The sequence below is a fragment of the Gouania willdenowi genome, chromosome 13 (assembly GCF_900634775.1).
Source record: "Gouania willdenowi chromosome 13, fGouWil2.1, whole genome shotgun sequence".
Taxonomy (NCBI): Eukaryota; Metazoa; Chordata; class Actinopteri; order Blenniiformes; family Gobiesocidae; genus Gouania; species Gouania willdenowi.
In genome coordinates, this window is record NC_041056.1 from 30,228,796 (window position 1) to 30,254,482 (window position 25,687).

General features: G+C 40.0%; 1 protein-coding gene across 1 annotated transcript in view; it reads right to left on the reverse strand.

Moving 5' to 3' along the window:
• The window catches only part of numbl (NUMB like endocytic adaptor protein), a 105,726-nt gene extending 80,767 nt beyond the window's left edge, over positions 1-24,959 (reverse strand). The window contains exon 1 of the mRNA XM_028464187.1: positions 24,539-24,959. The gene's annotated coding sequence lies outside the window, so the exon portion shown is untranslated. The remainder of the gene's footprint in view (positions 1-24,538) is intronic.
• Positions 24,960-25,687: the final 728 nt, after the last annotated feature.

Below are 25,687 nucleotides of genomic sequence, written 5' to 3' on the forward strand. Positions count from 1 at the left end.
CAATGTTGGAGTAGGAGGGAGGGAAAAATAAGGGAAACACTTCAAAGCTGCCTTACAGCAAAGAAGGGGGAAGGGACGGTTAAAGGGGTTGAGTCGTTTTTTTTCTGTCTCTCAGGAATGTGAGGCAAGCGCAGTAACACAATCCCTGTGTGTAGCACAGTAAACACACACACACACACACACATGCACACACATATATCAAGCAGCCATCTGGTTAACTGGACCATTCACTGCGTAACTGAGTCACAGAGCTGTCCAGAATCTCAGGCAGGCTTTTCTATTTCACTCGCAGCCTCATACAATGGCTCTTTTCCTTGAGGTCTATACCAGGGTTCTCGCTAGCGCTGTTGAGCGTAGGGGCCCCCGACGTTGTAATTTTGCTCACCTACGGAGAAATGGGCCCCCTACGTTCAGTTTTCAGCAACGTAGGAGGGATTTTCTGTTGTTTTTTTCCTTTTTTAATCGGTACTGTCGTAATAATTGTTGCACACTGAAATAAAAGGGACTCCCAGGTGTTTACAGGTTGTAATGATCATTAATATTGTAATAATCGTTGATTAATGGAATCGTTGCACCCTGAATCGAAATCGAATCGTGAGGTCCCTTAGATGGCACACCCCTTAAAGTAAGGCGATAACAAAGATTAAAAAACTATTTTAGCTTTACTTCACAAATTTTTGCCCTCAAAGAGATATACATTTCAAAATGTTCCGCGCTGGCGCCACTCGCTCGCACGCCACGCCCCTATGATGTGAAAAATTCCTGGTGAGAACCCTGTATACTATCCTGTTACATAAGAGGGGGTAACACCTCTCTTGACTTTATCAAAAGTAAAAAATAGGACTATCAGGTGAGAGATGAAGGCAGGGCAGCTCTGTGTGAGTTACCTCAAACCTCACTAGTCAGTGTGTCGCCTTCGCATCTCCACATTATTCCCTTGTGATCCTGAGTGAGAGCGCACACAGCCTATAGGAGAACAGGCTATACTTTCAATTGATCTTCTTGTTAGGGCTTGTTGAGGCCTGAGGTGTCTGGAGCCTCATCCATTAAGATACAACCAATGAAGGGAGAGTCAGAGAGAAAGCAGTTCAGCTTTCCCCTTCAGATTTCATCAGTTTAGGGTGCTGTCAAATCTGTGCAAACAATACCAGTGAGATTGCTCTGTGTTGTGATGTCAAAAAATGTTAGCTTTGAATTAGTCAGAAAAAAAATCCATGTTGCTTGATACTTCTAAATTCCTAACCCAAAGAGATTTGGATCAGGATGTAGTGAGAAAATGCTTTTTGTGTAGACAGTGGAACCTTTTTCTAAAAGAGACAACTAAGCCTGGATTTTGATTGCTTCTGTTTGCTTCATTTTTTTTTAGTGTGTTTCCCTAGTTAAGTGAAATGACACTGAGACTCTTCGGAGTACTCAGACATAGCTATGAGCACAAAGTGAAGGATATCTTGAGAAAAACACTCACTTTGAACATCAAAACTGTAAATTAAAAAATCCATAGTGTGGTTTTGTCTTTTCATTGCCTGTAAAGATAAAACCAAAGGCATTTAGCTTACATGATGGTTTTTGATAGAGCACCATCACTCTTTCCTCACCAAGGTATTTCTCTACATTTTATACATTCTTTGATTAAAAGAGGTTGGATACTCTAAGAGCCATACAGCCAGGATGGGGTAAGTAGGATAAAACTGAATATTAAACCGCCTTCCTGGGCTGCTGGCCAATCAGAGATGGTTACGGGACACAAGCTTGTATGCGCTGCAGCGAGTCTCAGTTACCCCTTAAGTTGAGTGCGCTAACAACAACTACACTAGGTCCCTACAAAATCCACGTTAACGGAATCGTGGATGGAATCACAGAATCGACCAATGAAAACATAATCTACCATTGAATGCGGAAATGAACAGAATCGGGTTGAAACGCCGTCACCGTAAGGAAAAGGACGTTTTTTTTATGAGGAAATGTTTCTAGGGACCGCTTATTAGGTGCACCGTCCGCCCCTCCGGTCCTGACTGCTTCAAACACCGTCTAAACAACATGACGTCAAAGGGTCCTTACGGAACATCGATATGTGACGAGTTGGGAGTGAGACTGGGTTGGCTTATTCTGATTAGCTCTGAAGAAATTGGGATTAGGAAAGGTTGGGCACCCTGGACATAGCTGCACAGCTATGTACCATACGTCACTGTCTTTATTTTAACCTGTGTGTTTGTGTGTGTTTGTACATGGTTGGGGTGGTTTGTGTTTAGATGGAAAACTGGTTAATGGAAACACCTGAATTCGAAAAAAAACCACTCAAATATCACTCAAAAGTTTTTACGCTTTCATGAGGAGGTATTTCAGGTGTTTTGATATTGAAATGTGTCATAAAAGTGCTACGGGAGCACTTTTTCCGCAAATACACGTCACAAAACGTGACATGGTCACATGACCATTGCTCTCCGAGAAAACATAGCACGGTACGTGTAAACAGAAGAGAAGATGGGGACATTTCTTAGCATTATACTTAAAAATTATTACTGCCACATTAGACGTGAAACAAAAAATGAATACGGAGTCTTGTAAGGAGATTCTGAACGTCCGTCTTTCTGCAGCGAAGTCTCACAGGAAGAGATTTCACAGGGGGTTGCGAGGCTCCACCCCAAAACAACGTTCAATGGAAACACCTTCAAAGCGCAATTATACTTAAACCCAGCTAGGGATCCGTCCATCATTTTGACAACTCTCTAAGGCATTTATCTGATTTTGTCAGATTTTTTGGTGGATGCAGAAACTTACGGAACCATTTGATGATAAATGAAAAACATTTAGCAAAAGGTTTGCCGTTTGTCTAACCATGTCGTCTTCCATTCCATTCATCCTTCTGAAACAGGATGCCCGACTGACTGTACAGATCAGGGAGGCCAAGGGTTGAGTGGTTGGGTAATTTACAGGCGTTCTGGGTGGCTGGCTTACACACTGACAGACCATGAATCCTTACTAGTATCTCTGGGTTAACAGGGAGAAAAGGCTACCCATCTTTCTTTAGTGTTATTAGACAATGCCAGAAAATGTTAGCCAGAGACCAAGCAAGAAAAGATTGCTACTTCCCCTTACCAAATAGGACAGAAGGACATGAAAGGTGTATGTGAACAATTAAGAAGAGAAAAGTCAAGCGAAGAGGACTGTGCAGAAAATATGAGAAAACTGAATCTGTATGTTGTAAGTCATAAAGACACTATTTACTGTAAATGCAAACACAATGAACAAACTTCATGCCCCATATTTTGCCTCTCCTGTCTCCATCATCAACCTCCTTTTCATCTTTTTCTAAACTCAGCAGCTCCTTCAATCACTCCTTATCTTCTTCCATGTTGGCCTGCTCCCTGATCCATCTGTTCTGGCACAGAGTTGTTGTCATATGGAAAGCAGGTTTAAATAAATTATCTGTTGACTTTCCAGATTATTTTTTTTTACACTATGTTTTTATTGTTTTCTTATTTGTAGAAGACAATCATAAGCATGGGTTTGAGATTGATTGACTCTAACACAATTATGTTACTGTGGCCTTTAGCACAAATTCAGTCCTTATCTTGTTGCAATTCAAACATTGCCTATCTGTTAAATTTATCTTGGATTTGGTGCTCCTGAATAATCACGGGGTGGGTTGAATGTTCCATAACATGTATTTCCTTAACAATTTCCAACCACTCTGCCTTTTTTGGTGGATCAATCATACACCACCTATTTTTACGAGCTGCTCACAACACCTGTCTTCTCATATAACAACATCTCCAGTCATCAAAACAAGGTACATCACTTTACATGTCAGAGGTACATCATGTACATGTATATATAGAACATAATATCTCCATATTTTCTCCAACGTAGCTGTCCTACAAACAGGTATTTACTAATAATTTTTGGTGTCACAAAAAGTATATGAAGAGCATTTTTTTTTAAAATACGTAAGGACATAGATTATTGTCGTCTTCAACAATCCCCTAGTTCATATGTTGAACCAATGATCCTCAGAGATGTTTGGTTTTTATAAAATGTAGATAATATTTGGTACTGATTTAAATTAAAAACTCCTATTAATAATAATAATGCATTGGATTTTATATAGCGCTTTATCATAGACACTCAAAGCACTTTACAGACGGCATTATTCTTTCACTCCACACTTAATGTTGGTAAGCTACTATTGTAGCCACAGCTGCCTTAGGGCATTTTTATTTGATGATTTATTTCTCCGTTGAAGAAATCCCTTAGCTGTAGATATCTAAATTGGTCTTGATTATTTAAAGAGTAGCGTTTTTTGTCAGTTCATGGACACTAGTACATTTTCTGTCTTTTATTACAGCGTATAAAAGTTGTTGTAACACTTTGGAGCCATTGTTTGAACTTCTGATCTAAAGTGTTTGATGTAAGACGTTTGTCATCGGCATTTTAAAAGCAGTGTCCTGCTTCTTCACGGAATCCTTTTAGCTCCTATGAGTGTGTTGTGGTTAGCGTTAGCTTCATCTGATGTTACCTCGTTGATTAGCACAACATTTAAATCGCAGTTATTTATTAAAACCAACACTGAGCAGCTAAACTTTACACATCTGTCTCGCTGCGGTGTCTCTGCGAGTCTTCTAGGGTTGTTTTTATGCTGCGAAAAATTGAATATCCTTCATATTTCAAAGCATCCAAGTTTTAGGACTCTATTTTTGCTAACAAAAACACAAAATGCCAGCAGCTGGAAAAGTGGACCACATCTGCAGTGCAGCTGGTCACCAGGTACCGCAAATACAGACAGATGAGATTCATTAGAAAGAGGGTAAGAAAATTTGGAAAATGGAGCAGTGACAGGTTACAGCGAGGTATGAAAACCTATGTGAGACCAACTCTAGATTATTAAAACAGTAATGAAAGAAGGGAGATGGTGAAGGGGAAAAAAATGAGGAAATGAAGATAGAAGAAACGGGGAAAGGGGAAATAAGTTGAAGACGGAAAAACAGACATAAAAAACAAGAACGTGATAGAGGCAGAAGGAGAGAGATGAAGAGAGTACAGTCATGTTGAGTCAGAAGCTTCTAATTAGCTACAATGCTGCCAGAGCTCCCCACCGGAACAACCTTGAGTCATAGTATGGGTAAGCAGATAAACACAAAGACTCATTGGGTTGCACTACGTCTTACAACCAGTGTACGAGGCAGTGAACCACAAATTTACACCTGCAATACAGTATATAGGAGACCCTTCACCCATAACTGTCAAGCATTCCGTTTTGGCCGGGAAACTCCCGTATTTTACCCCTCTTTCCCGCCATCTTCCCGTATTAGTATTTTCCCGTAAATATCCCGTATTTTAATGTAATAATAATGAAAAGATGCCTTACTAAACTGAACGGCGTCACTAGCCTGGCGAGAACTTCCACCTGAAATGGCCTGAGTGGCAGTTATCGCGAGATTAGTGCCGACAGCGGCAAAAAACCTGGAAACAACTCAGAACAGAGATGATGGATGAAAACGTTCTGGCGAAAAAAAACTAAGACCTGGTGTAAATACATTGTAAAATGGAACAGAGAGTTTATCTTCCTGAAGAGCATCAGGATGTGACACAGTTCCACGTTCTGTTAGATTAATAACTGAGATTTTAACGTCTCCCACAGCGGTAGGAACGACGTACGTCACTATGAAAAATCAGCCAATCACAAGCGCCACAAATATACACTGCTTTAAAAAAGTGTTAAAGGATGTAAAATCTGTAATAAATATGTCTAATAAGTCATTAGTGAATACCAGAGAACCACATGAGTGAGCATGAGAAATTATAAGAAAATATATAATGAAAATAAAATGTTAATGTCTAACTTAAAGACAAGCAACGTGAAATTAACAGTAAATATGCAACGTGTTGACTTGTATATAAACTGTGAGTATATTAAATAAACACATGTGCTTCATATACACATTTATGTTTTTATTTAGACTGTTTTATAATTTAGGAATTAGAGCTGGGCGATATATCGAGATTCAAGACGTATCGAGTTTTCTATTTTGGCGATATAGAAAACTATAATATTTCATATATATATATTATAGCTTATTATGTATATATATATAAATTATAGCTTAATATGTATCAAAATACTAGTTTTAGCAGTGGCTGTTTTTACTTCTCAGAACAACATGTAAAGCTCAGTTATATGATTAATGAGTGCTCATATTGTGCAGCTGTTTGTTAATAAATGTCCCTGTGTAGAATTTTGCATCAGCAAATTTAACTCAGAATTGTTTTTCTGGTCAGACTTTATTTGATAAAATTATCTAGATTTATATGATATATCATCATTTTGAGAAAATATATTGAGATATGAGTTTTGGTCCATATCGCCAGCCCTAGTAGGAATGTTCACAGCATTTTAATGTTAATAAAGGTCGACCTACCAGATTCTAATCACATAACTGTATTTAGTAAGTGGTTGATAAGTGGTGATTTCTTATACACCTATCTTAAAATGTAAGGGACACTAGAGCTTGGTTGGGCAGGTGGGACGGCTCGTAGTGGGCGCAAGAAAATTTCCCTTATTTTCAAATCCAAAACTTGACAGGTATGCCTTTGTGCATATGCATGAGTGGGTGTAAACACACACGCTGCTTCAGGGTCACAAACACATCAGATCCTCCCATAAAAGTAATACAAGGCAGTAAAACAGCTACTAAAAATGGAACTGATTGCGACCGCTCGCTCTGCACCGCAGGGAAGTAAACTCTCAACTATCAGCTGTTTCAAACACTCACATGAGCTGCTACGTCGCTTTCTTGTCCTTCTTACCTCTTCTGACCACAGAAATAATCCATTTAAGATGATAGTCCATTGTTTTGTCCGACCGCTGTGTTGCATTGGGTCACAAACACGACAGATGATCCCATAAAGGCGATACGAGGTGGTATATTGACTACTAATAGTGAAACTGATTGTGAGCGCTCTTCGGTTTATCATTATCTATATACTGAACATAAATATATTAACATTAATATTAACTGTAATATCAACCTGCCTTCGCTATTTTTGTTTTACCTGTGAGTTAGTTTGAGAGGGAGGAACTCACATTCCTATGTAAGGTAGGATGAGCTAGGATTGTCAGGAGGAGGAGTTTCCGTGTTATGACGTCATAACGCCAGAAAAATCCAACTCGCCCATTTGAAGCTGACTTTTTACAAAATGTGGAATAACAAGGGAGGGAGGGAACAGATCATTTTCTACGTTGGCCCTCTGAATGAGGCTAAAAGAATGTATATCACTGTAGCAAAACCATTAGAAAGTGATTTTTTTCATAATACTGCCCCTTTAAGTGAGTATTTTTACTTTGGACTGCCAAATCAAATACATTTTTCTTGATTTCACTTTCATCACGAAGAGAAACATAGAGTAGAGCCACTGCAACCTATGTCCTAATGTCCAAAAGAGCTAGTTGCGCTGGAATCTTGTTAGGTTGTCTTTATTTGCTTTCCTTTGGATTTATCAGGCACACACACAGGAACAAAACCCCGAGGTAAGCCCAGGAGACACTGGAGACAATCTCATAAGGCAGTGGGACTGCTTGAGTTTCCACAGGAAGATCTGGTTGTCTAAGGTCCTTATTCCCAATACTGCCGATGCAGCACGATGTGGACCAAGAGGGTATCACAATAGATACACGAGTGGACGTGTGTGTAGTATTGGTTAGGCAACAATATAAAGTCCCAGCTGGTGAGAATGATCGTCCATTTGTGGCACAAAAGGGAGCTGTATAAGGTGTGATAAACAACCTCAGGAGATTCCCTTGTATCTCACAGTAAACACAAATCTGTTGATTTATCAAGTTGGTAGGTTTTTGCTTTTTCTGAGGAACCACACAAGGATAAATACTTTGTTAATTGTGAGATACTATGCCACTTTAGTAGGTCATTCTCTAGATCAGCGGTTCTCAACTGGTGGGTCGGGACCCAAAAGTGGGTCGCGGACCTGTGGTAGGTGGGTCGCCGACAGCTGGTCAAAAATAAATCAATAGCTTACTTACTATATCTCATGTTGGACTTGTCTTTTATTTTGAAAGAAACTTTTCTTTTGACAGGCATGTTGCACAGGACAATACATAGATTTGAGTTTTATAAAAGATTATATGTGTGTGTTTTCAATAGCTATTTTTGAAAAACTAAATTTAGTTGGTTGAATTCTCCAAAAAAAAAAAAGAAAGTGGGTCGCGATTTATTGACCGTGGCAAAATGTGGGTCCCAAGGGAGACCAGTTGAGAACCCCTGCTCTAGATTACTGGTTTAAAAAGATTTAGGAAATAACTGCCTTAGCTCTTTGTGCCAAATTAATTAAGTATTAATTGGGAAATAAATAGCAAGACATTCTCCTAAATGTTCATATACTGTATACTAATAGAGAGTAGGGCTGAACGATTTTGTATAATAATCTAATTGCTATTTTTTCCTCAATATTGCAAATGCGATTTAATATGCGATTATTTTTTTAAGGACCTCTTGGTGGTCTGCACTTCTTAAACACTCTGAACTTAACAGGACAGTACAAGACACAAGAAGAAAAAAATAAAAAAGAAAAAATTGCAGCTTTTGCGATTAGAAAATCACGTTTAATGATATCGCAATAAAATCGCAAATGAAATTAATCGTTCAGCCCTAGTAGAGAGGAAAGAAAGGAGGGGTGGTTAATCCATGTCTTCATTTAGCTGTGTTGTAATCTTAATGTAACAAAAATAGAGAAACATTAGACCAGCCAACGGTTATTTATTCTCTGAATTGGAGTGGTATTATTTGCCCTGTATTACTCTCTATACTCATTAGACTTGTTCTTTGGTTCTGTATGACAATGCTGCTCTGGTAGTTTGGGCTGTTACTCCAGCTGACCCATCCTCACCCACTGCTACGTCCCTGACTTTCCACTACTCACTCTCTCTCAGACTCATCACTCTTCCACACTGTCAATAGATCCCTCTGTGTTCCTCTAACTCAAGATTTCTCCATCTGGATGGCTCAAAAACAGTGCAGTGGAAAAGTGGAGCTTTATTATTGTAATCTAGGTTATGAAACCAAAGTTCAGATGCACACGCATGAAGAGGTAGAGGGATGGGGTCATTGTAGGTGGGCCCTAACTGCTGTAACCAACATACGTAGTATCAACAAAGACGTAGACCATGAAAGCTTAGTATTTGTCAGATGGTGAACCATGGTTATGCAATCATATTCTTTTAATCCTCTGAACGTTAAAAGCATGTTTGTATATATACAGGAATACGTTCTGAGAGGGAATGATTATGTAATGGTTATGTAGCCTTACTCTCAGTCTCAACAATTTTTTATTATCTAAAGATGAGTTTAAGCGTTGTAATGATGCTCACGTAAAGATTAAATTATTAGGCTTTTTGCTGTACATAATACATTTTCTAATAAAGTGTTGCAAGTACTATAGCTTCTACTACCAATGATGTCTATAATCAAAGCCATCAAATATTTTTTGACAGTAGCACTGCTACAGTTTGTTCATGTGATCTTTTGATTTGAACTGAACAGCAAGTTTGGCTTCTAACACTGTCAGAATTTGTCTAAATATAGTCATTTACAGTTTAACTATTGATCCATCCATCTTCAAACCCCTAAGAACTGGTCATTCATGCTGTGACTATTTCTGGCCCACCTGGCCTTAAAGGGGACATATCATGGTTTTAAATCCTTCCTTTCTACATATAAATCATACAGTTGTGGTCTATATAAAGCGGCACTGCAATGCTTGGGTCTGAATTCCTCATTATTATAGCTCCACAGACCCCTTTTCTATCCCTTTTCTGATGTGCTTCTGACAGCAACTCGTTTTGGTGCAGTCTCTTTAAATGCAAATGAGACACTTCATACCCCGCCCCCTCTCCAGGTGACACTCGGTTCAACTCCACCCTGTTCGGCCATTTTTGTAGTTTGATAGAAGAGATGCGATTATGTAGCGGCACAGAAACTTTTTATTCACACATTATTTACAAAATGTCAACAACAGAAGACTTGTCCATCCAGCTTTACATGTTCGAGCCAGTGTCTGACCCGGTGGCGCGAGATGAAAATGATGATGAACCTGCAGAACAACGTCTTCATATGGATGTTAACAAGTGAGCTAACACAAGCGCCGAGCTAACGCTAGCGCCAAGCTAACGTCACAAAATGCATTTTAATAGTCTTTTCGGAGACAAAAACGGCAAAATGAAATGACTAATGAAAACTTTAGACTTAAATTAAATCACGTAGGCCATATCATCAAGGATCTAAAACGAGCACACAGCGCTAACATATGAAGACGGTGCAACTGCTAATGCTAACAAAACAATGACAGGGACGTCTTATCATCACACTTTTTAGCGTTATTTACAGCTTCCCGAAGTGCTCTGTTCGTCATCTCCAAAGATAGAAGGAATTGAACCCTCAATCACACAAACTCTTTCGGCAAATCCTTCTTTATACTGGTGGAGGTTGCAGAAGCAGTCATCCTTGAAGTGCTTCGCGCACACAAAAATGACCTTACCCACAGATGTGGGTACATTTCTATAAAAAATAAAACTCAACCAGGCACTTTGAAAAGGTTCTGATGCTGGGAGACGTTGTAATGAAGCGTGTGGGTTACTACATCAAACAACTGAACATTTTGACTTATCCTCTCGTAACTTCGGCATCATTGAGCTTGGACTACAAAATAAAAGCGAGAAATAAAAATGTTGGATTGCTCGAAGTGTTGGGCCTGGAGTTGATGTCCTAATTTGGCAGTTCCGCTGCAAATACTGTGATGTAATTGTTCAAAAAACGTAATAGAGAATAGAAAAATCGAAACACATTGAAAAATATGACCAAAACAGAATAAAAAGATATCAGCGGAGCACATGAAGAGACTAATTTTAACTTTTCTGTACTTCTAAACACTCTAAATATACAACAAAATGCATTTAAGGGCTAAAAAAGTGGATTTAGCATGATATGTCCCCTTTAAAGCTGTACTTGGAGGTCCTCCTGGGAGGCTGATTCCCTCATCTGGCCTACCACCCTGCAATGGATGCTAATTTTGACTGCTTATAAGCAAGATATCATATTCTATAACACAAGTCTATGTTCATGACCTTGTGGTAGACACATGGATCAATTAGTAGACAAAAATCTTTACTGTCTGACACAAGAGTGTCTGGACCAAAACAGTCCAGCATCTACTTTATTGCAACTGCTGGCTCCAGCCTTCTGCCAATCTCACAATCCTTCTTCCCCTCACTCATAGAGAGACCCTGAGGTACTGAGATACCACCAAAGGCAAGGGCATGCGAAGCTCAGACCATTAACACAGACTTCTCAGCCTTGATACACATCCAAATTACTTTGCACCTGGCAGCCAATTGTTCAAATAAGCAATGAAGGCCATGTAATGAAGCATAAGGACATAGTCCCAAAGAGAAGGGTAGAATGCTCCTGACTTGCCCCCTCCCATACCCAATGCCAAGAGTGGACACGCCGTGCATTCTAATTCACATCCCAAAAGAGACTAACCTACTAGGAGTGTGGCATCTAAGAGACCTCACGATTTGATTCGATTACGATTCAGGGAGTTACGATTAGATTAAACAAAGATTATCATGATATTAACAATCATCACGATTTTTTATGCAGCTTTTTTTCTTTTCCTCACTTTGTGGCTATTTCATACTGTTAAACAAGGTGTATGTGTCGGTATCCATTCATTAAAGTAATCAAACAAATGTATCACTATTATCTTTAATTATATCAAATCACCAAATCCAATAGTAATCATATTACTAAAGAGAAAAATAACTAAAATATAAGCTTGTTCAGCTAATTCCTTCTGATCTAACACAGAGGCGTATTCATTAAAAATAAATAAAGATTTAAAAGACAAAGACAAAACCTAAATGCGCATAAAATCCCACAAGAAATGAAACATTTTGCTTCGCACAATCAAAGCAGGTTTAAAAACATCAAACCTTCAATATCAGCTCTCACAACACTTGTGGAATTTCCAATTCAGTGTGCTCAGTTACACAGCGGTCCGTGATTGAAGACGAGTCGGGTGGGTGGCGACATCCCCACCAACCCCTAGTGCCAATTGTCGTGGGCTGGTCCCCAACATGCACTGAGGATAGTCTGTACCGGGAGACGCGTCCTCACCGTAGGAGCGGAGAGGACACAGCGAGGTAACCATGTGAACGTTTCCGGGAAGCGGAGAGTTTGGAGCGGGTGGCGCCTTCGCAGCCGGGGTTTTTCCAGGCTGTGCACCGCCGCGGAGGAAATGCACCCAAGGAGGAAACATCTCTTGTGAATCTCACGCTTAGTAACTAGCCAAAGAGTTAGCTGCCGCCATCGCAGTCTTCACCTGATCCGTTCCTTCATCTGTCGGAGCGACATCCACAACCTTCACTTTCGTTCCGCGGGCAGCGGCTCTTACCCTTTCATTTAGTTATTATGAAAAACAATGAATTTTTTTAACATTTATGAAATGATATTAAATCGTCATGTGTCGAATCGCAATTAATCTAATAATCAATGTATTGGCACACTTTTATAACCTACTGCTCTATCATGTACACATACAGTACATGGGCTTGAGACTGTACACAACATAATTCTCAATGTAATTTGTAAGGTCTTTAGGTAATTTTTGCAGCATATATAGTTTTAGGGATATATATACTAGCCATACACTTTCACTAACTATATATTCTACCAGAGAACACTGCACCCCCTTGGAAAGAACATATGTTCTTCTTCTAACTAGCTTGTTCCTGTTCAGGTTCGTGGGGGTCTGCTGATATATCTATAGCCCTGAAAGTGCGCTAGGTGGGGGTACGCCCTGAACAGGGCAACGGCACATCACCGATAAAGGACATAAGGACCACTACGGTTCATTTTAGCATGGTTTAATTTTATTTATAGCTATGAGTGTTTGAACAGTGATGTACTGGTAAGTTATCTGCTGTCATCCTCTGCAACCCTAGCCTAGACCAAGCAGGTATAGAAAATAGAACAAAAGAAAGATAATTAATTATTTGGTTATTCAGGCAATGAGCCATGCTACTCCCAGCATCAAGTTTCCTCTGTTGACACTATTAACACATAATGTAGTTTGCATTGTAACTAGATACATTCATGCCACAATGGAGAGGTCAAAAGCATTTTGTTTTAATTCAGTCAGTAGTTTAAGAAAACATTGTGAAAACACTTTTCTGATCCTGAGTGGGTGATGTGTAGCCTCGCCCTTCCTGTAGAAATTATTATTATTCTATCCGAGCATAAGTAGCTGAGCAGACAAAAGTCGGCAGATTAGTCATCAGAAACATAATTCAAAGGACAAAGTGTTCCAGTGTGAAAATGATTGTTATGGATGCTTCAATAAAAGTTCACAATGTTAGAAAAAGCCTTATTTCCACTTTCTTGCAATCCATAGTAGATGAAACACATCTAAAGGAATAAACTGCTGATCACCAGAAAAATGCACACACACACGCACCATCGCTCTGCACACATGCATGGCCAAACACACACCAAAAGCACAATTTGCTGCGTTCACACAATTACAATCCATTCGTCTTGTCATAACTCACTCTTGAAACACATTAAAGGTAATAATAAAAACATACTACATATGCACAGACATGTAGGCTTTAGTCTCAGAGAGAGTTTGTGCCATTACTGCTCCCTGTAATGGACCATGATGAGGGAAGGAGTGGTTGCATTTAACTAGACTGCAGAAATCAGATAACTCCACTCAGCACATAGTGAAGGCACTTAGGCATCAGACAGTGGAGTGTGTAGAAGTGTGTGTGTGCAAGTCTAAGGCAGAAAATGTGAGGGAGAGGATGAGGTGGACATAAATCTTAGAATGTTCTGTGCAGACTGACATGATCAATTTAATCCTATTTCTTTACTTTGCCTATACGTCATTTCCCCCCCACTTGTATTTCACTCTCATTGATGTAATTTTATTTTTAAAATCCAACCATCAGAGACCAGCATCTGTAAACAATTTGGGGCTTTCATTTGGCATATAATAATAGTGTATCTTGTTTTTCTGCAGTCAGTGACTTCTCCTCGCCCTTCTCTGTCTTCTCTATTTCAGGTGTCGTGAAGCTGATGATGGCAGTTCCTGATCTGTGGTTCACAGCTCAACTAGTCTAGGACACTCTGATGTTCTATCTCTCTATCCTGTTCTGCTCCCCCTGTCCACAAACCCCAACCAGTCGAAGCAGATAACTGCCACCTCTGAACCTGGTTCTAACGGAGATTTCTTCCTGTTAAAAGGAAGTTCTTTCTTCCCACTGTTGCTAAATGCTTGGTCATGTGGATCTTGTTGGGTTTTCTCTTTCTTATTATGAATTTTATATTTTGATATATTGAGATGAATCCTTGGTTTAACTCATTATAGCAAACACTCATTGTTGGGTTATATTCTTTACATGTGCTCTGGTCCGGTCCCTAGAGGATCTACACTGCCGACCAGAACCGACATGCACTCCGATCTGATCACTGGAGGAGCTACACAGCCGTCCGGAGCTGATAACCTGCCCGGTTCTTTAATGCTAGAAGAAGACACACATTTATAATCATACACTTATAATGAAGATGAAGTCAAGGATTTAACACCATTTATTACAGATACGATTTACGAGTGAGTGAGCTTTGACTATTCTATCTGGCTTTATCTCCTTCACCCCTCCTCTTCTGTCGGGCCCCCCATCCACGTAACCTGTATTATTGAGCAATGTGTCTGGGACGGGTGTGTCGCAGAGTTAGTTACATGACTTGCTAGTGTGTAAACAATGTCCCTAAATATCCCTCACTCATACAATTATATTTGACTAAAGTAATGTTCACAAGAGCACTGTATCAACAGCTCTACATAAATCATTTAAACACAAACATTCCTGTTGCTATTAGTTGGTTAAATATACTGGTACCTCATTTGAGTTGGAGATGTAACTGGTGATTTTCTACAAAATGGGACATTGAGTCATACCTCAACATACTAAAACATTTACACAAATGTCACCTTACAAATTTGTTGTAGTGCTCGGTTAATTTCAAATGCTGCCAGAGATAAAAAAAAAAAAAAAAAACTGTTCTTCTGTAAAGTCTCAAGAGAGCATTTGAAACATTTAATTATAAGCACTAGGGGTGGGACGATATGTGTGACAAGATACCACAATATTAAATCAAATATAGGTAAAGAAATAATTAAATTGAATATTATCCTTTGCTGGAAAATCAACCTATGGAGACAAAATGGATCTCTATTTAACTCCTAGTACACAAATACTTTATTATTAGGCCGGGCTACCGGACTCAAAACACCACTCACTCTGTTCTTCTTGTTCTTGTTGTGTACACTAGTTAAAATCGCTACTCCTCTGTAGTCCGATTTTCGATTGGCCCCCCCCAAAAAAAAAAAATCAAAAGTCGATTTCTCATTTATTAGCGAATCAAATATTATGACGGTGATACCGAATCATTGGTACATACCAATATACTGTATACGTACGTGTCACGGGGGTGCCAGGGGGCACCCGGGGGCCCCATTTTTCAAATGGGGCCCCCGGGTTGTATATCCTCCGTTAGTTCTCATTAGATCGGAATGCAGTTTGGTATGAATACTCTATAAATGATTATGATGAGATGCTCGGAGCCCTTTTTTTAAATGGAGTTCGGGGGCCCCGTTTTTCAAATGACCACTCCTCCGTTAATGCTCGTTGAATAGGGCTGTAATTTGACATGGATATTCTATGAGCGGATGTAAAAAAAAATTGATAACTGAATATTAAAAAAACACATTTTATCCAAAATAGTGTGTAATCATGTTTTTAGGGTGATTAACTGGTAATAATCCTTCATGTTTTGTGTTTTTTGTTAATTACAGCGATGTGGGCCTTTTGAAAGACTCGATTTTGGAGCAATGCAAACCTTCGTTGTTACCCACAAAATGGCAAATTGCAGGCTAAAAATTGAAAGTTTCAAAAGGCAAGGCTCGCATTGCATGCACACACTAAAAACTAACAATAAAACAATAATGATTTATTACCATTAAATAAAAAATATATCCATTTGTCAAAGCGTTTCACTTCCCCTTTAAGGTTGTTTTTTTTTTTTACCTTTTCCTGTGGGCTTCATTTTGCGCCATTGGCCATTTACCTTCGCCCTTCAGTTTGGGTACCAAGCACCATGAGTATTCTGTACTTAATACAAAACCAAAATATTTTCATTTTCTAAAAATGGGTCATTGAAGGCACCATGCATGGCTGCTGACATAGGCTATCTGTATGGAATTAGCATGTTCTTCCCAGTGGGCGTGCACTGTAGCTGTTCCCACTCAACGTTTTAGAAGCCAAAATACGGCGCTTAGGGGAGCTTCCATCTTGCAAATTTGACATCATTTGGAGCCAGAGTCTGAGCAGTAGGGTCCAGCGGGAGGAGCCCTGGTAACATGCCCCGCCCATTTAGCATACTGCCCTGATGACGTACGCTGCCCAGCTACCCCAAGAACATAAGTATCTTTCATGCTGGGAATTCTACAAATGTCTTGTTCATATCAGAGAGGTTAGAACAAAACCTCAATATATTTCAACTCAAATATCTAATTAAATGGCATCTCAGCTTTCCTTCACAGCGTAACTGCTATTCACAAAGAGAGCTACACAAGATCCGCGGCTGTCAATCATCGTCATATATGACGTAAAATCCCGTTTTTCAACCTCAAATAACTTATTTAAAACAAACTTCACAGAATAATTTGCATTTTAACACAATGTAGGGTGATAATAACTAATGATCACAGCAGAGTTTAGGTTTGGAAAAAATTATGTGACGAATATTGACTTTACAGTTTGACCCACATCCCATCTGTTATCATTGAGGAGGCGGGGCTTATGACCTATACTGCAGTCAGTCAGCAGGGGGAGCTCTAAAAATAAAAGCTTCACTCGACCGTGGAGCTTGTCCAGTCCATTCTTTTTACAGTCTATGGTTCTTCCTGAACAACCATTTGTCTTTTGTTAGGTAAAAACGTACGCTCTCGACTGCGTAGGAGTAAGACACAATATGAAAAGAGAACATTTGGGCAGGTCACCCAAAATTGTCTCAATGAGGGTTTAAGAATTAACATTTTCATCTTAAAGCACCACAGGACTCAAACTACAGACCTGCAGGCTGCTCTGGCCCTGAGGAAGCCTGGTACAGTGGGCTAGGGCTGGAAGCTGAGCTGCTTGTTTAGCAGACCCACCCTGACCAGCACAAAGGGGTTCAACGACCCCCCTCCACCACCAGTAAACCCAGACAGATCCCTGATTGGCCAGCTGGATGACCTTTGATCTCCACTGTATTGTGGCCTCAGCTGGGATAACCCTCCCCCTTTGCACATGTGTGCGTGTGTGTGCGTGCATGCGTTTGTGTGTGTGTGTGTGTGTGTGTGTGTGTGTGTGTGTGTGTGTGTGTGTGTGTGTGTGTGTGTGTGTGTGTGTGTGTGTGTGTGTGTGTGTGTGTGTGTTGAAGGGGGGATAACAAAGAGAGCCAACCCCTAATGCAGCAATCAGTCCGGTGGAAGAGGGAAAATGGTCTAAGGGGGAAATGTGTGTGTGTGTGTGTGTGTGTGTGTGTGTGTGTGTGTGTGCGTGTGTGTGTGTGTGTGTGTCGAGGTGGAAGTAATTATGTTCAGGTTGTGATGACTGAGTTGCTGCTGTGATTAGCAACATCACTTCCAATTTATGCTTAGTTCTCTGCACTCGAAGGTTCCCGAGTCTTATATCAGTGTATTTAATTACATCCATAACTGTTCATTTTTACAGTATATTTAGATCTATTTTTAGCTATTGTCTTGTGACTAAAATGTGACTTAGTTTTAGTTACAATTTAGTCATCAGGACTATATTAGTTATAGTCTACATTTAGTCAACTAAATGACATTAAGACTTCAGTTGAGTAAATCTTTTACCGTGGTATAGTTGATTAAAATATGAACAGTGGGGTTTGAGTATGTGTGGTTAAGGGGCGGGGCCAGTGGATAAGGGTACAGTCCAGTGGCCCTCATTTATCAACCTTGCATGAAAACGGGTGCAAATCTAAGTGCACATTGTGTCGTATGACAGAACCAACATGGGACTCATGAAACATTCATATCTGACCAATCCCAGCGTACCAATGGGCAGGTGTTGATAAATGCAGCGGCTGAATTTGATCGTCATTACCATGTTACGCTCTCAAATATTCAGAGGCCCCGCCCACTGATGTTAAACAAACATTTGCAAGGAAATAAACGTTTCTGAGATGAAAATCATCATCCTCACAGCTGAGGTGAAGAAAAACAAAGATGTACTTTTCAGTAGTGTGAAAACTGGAATTTAAGGAGCTCATTTTAAACGCTCTGCGGAAGAGAATAACGAAGGCAGTGAAGAGTGTGTCCATATTGGATTGAACTCAGGCTGAGGTTTGAATTAAATGATCAATAACTGCAAACAATGGATTAAAAGAATTGTTACTCACCAACAGCCTAAAAGCGTAAATCCCTGCTATTTGATCAAGACAATTATTTACATCCCAGTCAGATTAGGTTGTTCTGAACCACAAATCCACACATTAAAGTCACACCAGACGTGAGATCTGATTGTAGCGTACGATCACGTAATAAATGAGGGCCGGTGTGAAGAATGACATCACCTAAACAAGGAAACAGTAGGTCTCATTAAAGATGTCATTAAAGATGAGACCTATTGCATCACAACACGTTTTAGCCCATTTCAATGCTTTTTAAAACTTGTTTGAACATTTTTCTACATTTCTTTTGCATTCCTTCATGCAGCGTTCAGCAGTAAATTTCAGCACACGCATCCTCGCTTGCCTTTTCTACAGAAAATGCAATTAATCTAGTTATTATCATTAAGGAATACAACTTTATTTGCTTGCTTTTTTTTTCAAAGTCACAGGGGTCTGCTGGGGCCTATCTTAAGCTCTCAATGGGCGCTAGGCGGGGCTACACCCTGAACAGGGCCCCAGTCAACCACTCACACCTACTCCTACGCCCAATTTAGAGACTCCAATCAACCCAATAGTCATGTCTTTGGATTGTGGAAGAAAGCCAGAGGACTTGGAGAAAAGCACTGGGAGAACATGCAAACTCCACACACCCCAGGGATTGAACCCAGGACCTTCTTGCTGTGAGGCTGTGCACTTGTTCGCTAACTCTTCCCACAAATTTAGTCAGATTTAAACAGTTAAAGTATCAAAATGTTCAGAATACATGCATCTATTGGGTTTTCATAGGTTTAACAGTTAATGATTAAATGGCAAAAAAAACCCATACTTACGTTATACTGATTCCGAGGGGTTAAATACTGACCCTGAGGGGTTATGGCAGGGGTTCCCCAACTTTTTTGAGTCGTGATCTTATTGTGATATCACAAATTTCTGGCGACCCCAGAGATTTTTTTTTCTAGAATTAGTTTTGCTAATTTTGTGTTACAATCCACAAAGGGACAAGATGCACCAGCTCAGATATTTTTATACTGCATTTTATTTGAACTAGATTTATCATTGAAAAGGTTTAAGTGTATAGTACAGTTGTTTGATATGGTGTATGATGTGGTAATTTAAAAAAAGATTGCTTTTTAAAAATATTATTAAAAATCTAATTTTAATCGGTGATTTTTTCGTTTTTATTTATTACGGTAGTCGACATTCCAGGTGACCCCACATGGGGTAAGACCCCAGGGTTAAAAACACTGATACACAGTTGTTATTGGTCGACACAAAAACATAAATATATTTTGATATAGTTTTGGTCAACATGTGATTTTTTTAATCTAGTTATTGTCACTTAAAAAATTAATTAGTTGATGAAAACTATGGAGAAAACTCTTAGTCGACAAAATTAACAGTGATCCATAATTAACTGTGTGAAATCTCTCTTTATGTTTCCATCTATTTCAATGACTAAAATGTAGTTACAGTTGAGTGTTGCTGTTGCTGGAGTACCATCCTATTCCAATGGCAGTCCTCAGCTGAAAGCAAAACGTCTTGAACATCAACGATTTATTCAAAAGAAATGTTGACATAAACATAAAAAGATGGTAAAAAAAAAATATAGTGATGTTTTTAATCACAGCTAAAGGAAAATCATTGGGTTTTGTTTCCATCAAACACATTTTTGGTCAATTTTTAGTTGCATAAATAGTCTTGGGGAAACATTCAGCCCATCTCATGTTGTAGGATTAAAAACCTGGCCCATGAATAGTCACGCTGTAATGTGAGCAGAACATTATGATGCTTTTGTCAAAACACGTTATAAAGGACTATTGGGATAGACTTAACGAACAATGTGTTAAAGATCCTCAGAAAACAAAGCCTGTTCTTTATCTATCTGTTAGCAATAAAGAGGTGTACAAACGCATCATCTTTTATTGGAGTTATTAATTGTGCTATGTGCCCTCAGCCAGAGGTGAAACAACCTTGTTGCTGCCTTCAATATCTACATAGTTATTACAGTGGCATAAGTCCTGGTCTGTGACATTCAGCCATAAAACACTAATAACAGGGTGCATAAGCCAAAAGTGGCCAAGTAAAAACTATTTTCTGGAATTTATCTCTTTGCTCTGTCATACAAGGTATTAATAGGGTCACAGTTCATCTAAAGGCTAAAGGTTACAACACAAATGGAAAACCACGTTAGAACACATTGACATATTTGAGAACATGTGAATGCAGGAGTCTAAAAACACGACAGGTTTTCCGTAATTTGAGGCAACATTGTAAAACAACTCTAGCACATTTTTTCTACAACCTTTATTTTAAAAAGCGTTCAGATTATTTGTCCCGTGCACCTCATGAATGTTTTAATCCAACTCTAAGTCTAACATGCACCTATCAGATCAGGGTCACACACTGCCTATCCCAGCTTACTAAAGCTGCGTTCACACCGAATAATCCTAGAGCGGTCGAGACGCTGTAAGATTGGTTTGCAAGGATAGGCTGCCTCATCTGGGTCGCTGTGACCACACAAACGACGGCTGTGTTCGAAATGTCATACTAACGTACAACTAATGCTAAGGTTGACGTCAAATTGAGTATGTAGTGCATTCACTAGATAGTAAAACACTGAGTACACAAGAAATACCCAGATCTAAACTATATTAGGACGTTTTAAAGTATGCACAGTGGACACACTAGCAATGAGCATACCTTCAGGGAATAATGAAATAGTCCTCGGACTGGCTTCAAGCTAAAAATCAAACATCCCCTTTTCAAAACAAAAGCATATCTTCTTGTTTTTGATTAATTTTTAAAGTTTTTGTAAAAAGGGCTAACTAGATATTTTGTCAGTAGTAAATGGCGGACAATATCAGAATCTCCAAAATGACGGAATTAAATGTGTGTACGCAAGTTTTATGGAACAAATGACCACATGTTGATATTCTACTTGGTCACTTTCTCGCTTAAAATGCTTTCAGAACATTGTAGGTTTGAAATGCATCTTGGGAAACTTGGCAGTATACTTCAATGGGAATGGTTATCATCCTAATCATCATACATATAGTACATAGTAGACAGCATATATAGTCATTGAGTTTGTAGTGTATAGTACATTAGTGCGACCTTTTGAACTCTGCCATTGTCTTCAGCGGAACCAAACACAGGAAGTATCTCAGATGACAGAGCGCACAGCAACGTGGGTGGGCTGGATTGTGGGTGAAATAAAACATTAAACCCACAAAAAGTATTGTAATTTGTTGCTGCTCCATTGTCGTATGTTGTGAAAGAATAGATGGAGAAGGCAGTGACTGCATCATAGGCTGTTGGGAATGGTTTAAAAAGTGTGATGTGAACACAAACTGAGCCAAATCAAGGTGAAAACATTATCAGCTGCTTTCCGCCCAAGCACCCTAATGCTGCGTTCACACCAAACGCGTTACGGGCGTCAAAATCGTGCCTCACGCCCGTAGTTGGACGCTTGTGCTCGATGAATCAGTACGTTTGTCACCAGCGTCGAAGATGCTCGAGATGCGCGTCCAAACAAGTTGGGAAAGGAGCGCTTTGAGGGGAGGGGCTTCTCTGTTGCCGGTGGTGTTCATACAATGGCTGATATTGTGGCGATCAGTTACAATCATAATTCACCCAGTGATTGTGAAGTGGTGGGGACATTGTGTTAAGAAGGCGGTGTTTCTGGTAGGATGTATTTTGGTGTGATTCAGTGTGTGCACAGTGATGTCAGAGGGCTATAGAGAGGTGTGGGTGAATGGAGAGTAAAGTTTGGAGCTTCTTGCTGAACACTCCGCCTCCGACTCTCATTCATCAGCTCTACATTATCCAGAGAGTGGCTTGGCTTTATTTGCACCTCGGCGCCATGTCTGGATTCACCAGAGCTGCGCTCGGACGAGAGTCGCTTTCAGCGCTACTTCCATCTCTCCCGTGCCCAGTTTAACAACCTGCATTGGTGCTCACATCTCCTACCAGGACACCAACTACAGGCGCTCTATGCCAGCAGAAGAGTGCCAGTCCATCTGTCTCTGCCTCCGGTTAGTGTTTCTTTTCTCCTTTATCATTCTGAATACGTCACGGTTGGGGACACGTCGCAATATGCCCCAAAATTTCAACAATCCCAACTCCAGCATCAGCAGCGTTGGAGGCGCCGAATGCACGTCAAAAGCTTGAAATCCTACAGCTTCAAAATGCGCCACACAGGAGGTGCGAGGCACGCAGCGGGACCTCTGACGCTCCCTAGAAGCGCGTCCACCATATATTGTCTATATAAACCTGATGCTGTTTGGTGTGAACGCAACATAATAGTGCCAGGTAGGGTCCATTTGTAGGTTGCTGCTAGGCCATTGTAAAATGGAATATTCTTCCATGTAATTAAGGTAGAATTCCATTTCCCACAGAGAAATTGCACCCATTCAGCATAATTTTAACTGACCTTGCTGAATCTCTAAAACTGAGCATTCTCTATCCATCCCATCATAAAGGCCAACACTTAGTTCTCTCATGCAGTCAATCTGAGAACCCTCAGCCCTTCTCATCAACTCTTGTTACAGCCCATGTGGATGAAAGCTCGCTCTGAGATTGTGGGTCAGAGCAGACCACCCCCTAACAGGATGACTGGCGGTCTGAGGAATGCCATGTCACAGAACAGATGGAGCTCCACAGACAATGGAGCTGCATACATTTACAGGGCCCGGTATACAAAGGCATGTGCCAAGTCAGTGTGTGTGTGTGCGTGTGTGTGCGTGTGTTTGTGTGTGTGCGCGCTACAATCCATTTTGTCTCCAATCTTCCAGCACTTTTATTGCCATTAACTTTAGCAGACTCATTCTCCTTAATGCTGTCTGCCCAATCAGAGGAGAAGCCGTAATTTAAAGAGATATAAAAGTGATGCCACTGTACCATAAACACATACAGCATGTGTGAGGCAAAGGTGGCAATAACATTAATGTGCCCTAGTTTGCACTTCCACGTGTGAGTATATCAGTCCCTGTAGGAACTTCTCTTTCGGTTTTCGGGGAAATTTCATGGAAAAATTTGCCGGATTTTGGAAAAAATTAGAGTTCTTTCAACAATTTCAGATTAAAATGACTGCCGCCATGTGATATAAGAAGAAGAAATTCCAAAATAATTCAGTTGTAGATATCTCAGCCCATCCAAATACATATGGATACAAATTTCCCATGCTTATATCACATGATGGCAGTCATTTACCTAAATAAAAAGGAAAAAATTACTGATTAGAATTGGATTTTTAATTAAAAAAAAAAAAAGAAAAAAAAGAAAAAACATAAATCTTTTTTAAAATGACCACATCACACACAATATCAAACAACTGTACTCTACACTTAAACCTTTTCAATTACAAATCTAGTTCAAATAAAATGCAGTATAAAATGATCTGAGCTGGTGCAGATTTTGGACAAATTAGAGTTCTTTCAACAATTTCAGAATAAAATGACTGCCATGTGATATAAGAAATGGAAATCTGAGCTTTGCAAATATTGTGGATATGAATTAATTTTTTGTATTTGGATGGGGTTGAGCTAGTTGGCAATTAACAAAATGTTTAATATTTTTTTCTGGCATTTTTACTTTCTTGATTGGATCAAATTTGATGCTGTAAAGGGCAGGATTTGGCCCCCGGGCCATGAGTTTGACACATTAAAAAAGTGCAATCAACATCAAAATGAGTCTGTAAATGAAGGTTTGTGGACAATTGTGCCCAAATAGATCAGATGTTTCTGAAAAGAAACCCAAAGTTTGAATGTGGATCTACTGCCTATTGCATGACTTTCTGTGCAGCATCAGTGATGCTGTGAGGATACAGTCATGTGTCAAGGAGCTTCTCCTTTAATATACATTTCATTCATGGAGGGAGGCCCACAAACTAGACCTTGAGTCTGATCACAGCCCTTACACATCCAGATAGAGGATGATGGATTCAGCCATGATAAAAGCCCCAGTGTAGGGATGCCCGGTAGGTGGACACATACATCCAGGAAACTCACCCAAAGCGGTGTCGGACGGTCGGCTCCCTCTGCTCTGCTCTGCTCGGTGTAAATCCAGGAAGAAATCAACCACTAACGGCTAATCTATCCAAAGAAAATCCCCTCAATCCAACCCGATTAATGCGACGTGCACACCCTCCGAGTCACTCTGATCGGCGCACGCACGCACACACACACATACACACGCGCGCGCACACATGAACGCGACTCTCGTCTTTAGCGCACATGCGATGATCAAACCCGGACAGTGGAGGGTAGAGCAGCGGGTCCGGGTCCGGGTCCACGGTGGGAGGATAATGGAGCTAATGGGTGTGTTGGTAACAACCTCAGATGCTTTGGTTGTTGTCTGTGCACTTACTGGGCTCATAACCCGACTCCACCCGCTCGCCCAGCCTTCCCAGTGCGCCCATTGGCACAGGCAGCCGACATGCAAATCCACTCTTCCCATTGATGCTTTCAGAGAAAGGAGGAAAAACGGGGGAACTGAAGAGTGTGCTCTATGACGCCGCCATGTGGCCATACACCTGCACTTACTATAGTTTACACAACAGTCTATTGTAGGACAAGTGTGTCAAACTTAAGGCCCGGGGGCCAAATCTGGCCCTTTAGAGCAGTGATGTAGTTCAGGGGCCAAATATGGACCAGTTTGAGCTCAAGTGGGCCGCAGGTTTTCAAGGCGGGAAAAAGAGCAATTTTAATATCAATTGTGCCCTCATTTTTAATATTAGTCCCTGCAGGATTTTCACTTTAAAATGTATTGATTTTGTAACCAATTTAGGTGTAATTTAGAGGAATTTTGTAGAATTGTTTGTGAGAAATGGTAACATTTGTGGACCAATTAGGACTTCTTTCCACAATTTGCAACTAAAAATGACTGCATTCATGTGATATATACAAAGGAAAACTGTAAGCTCCTCAAAATATTGTATAATTTTATTAAATTGGTGAATTTGAGATTTATACAACTGGATTATTTGGTAAATTACACAATAACTGATTTTTTTACTTACTCATGTGGGCCAAACTGGATGCTCTAAAGCAGTGTTTCCCAACCTTTTTTGTCCCAAGTACCCCTTATCCTTTGTATTATATTGCAAGGACCCTGTAGTTCATGTTATGTATTGTTTATTTGTGTTACCAAGCTCGTCT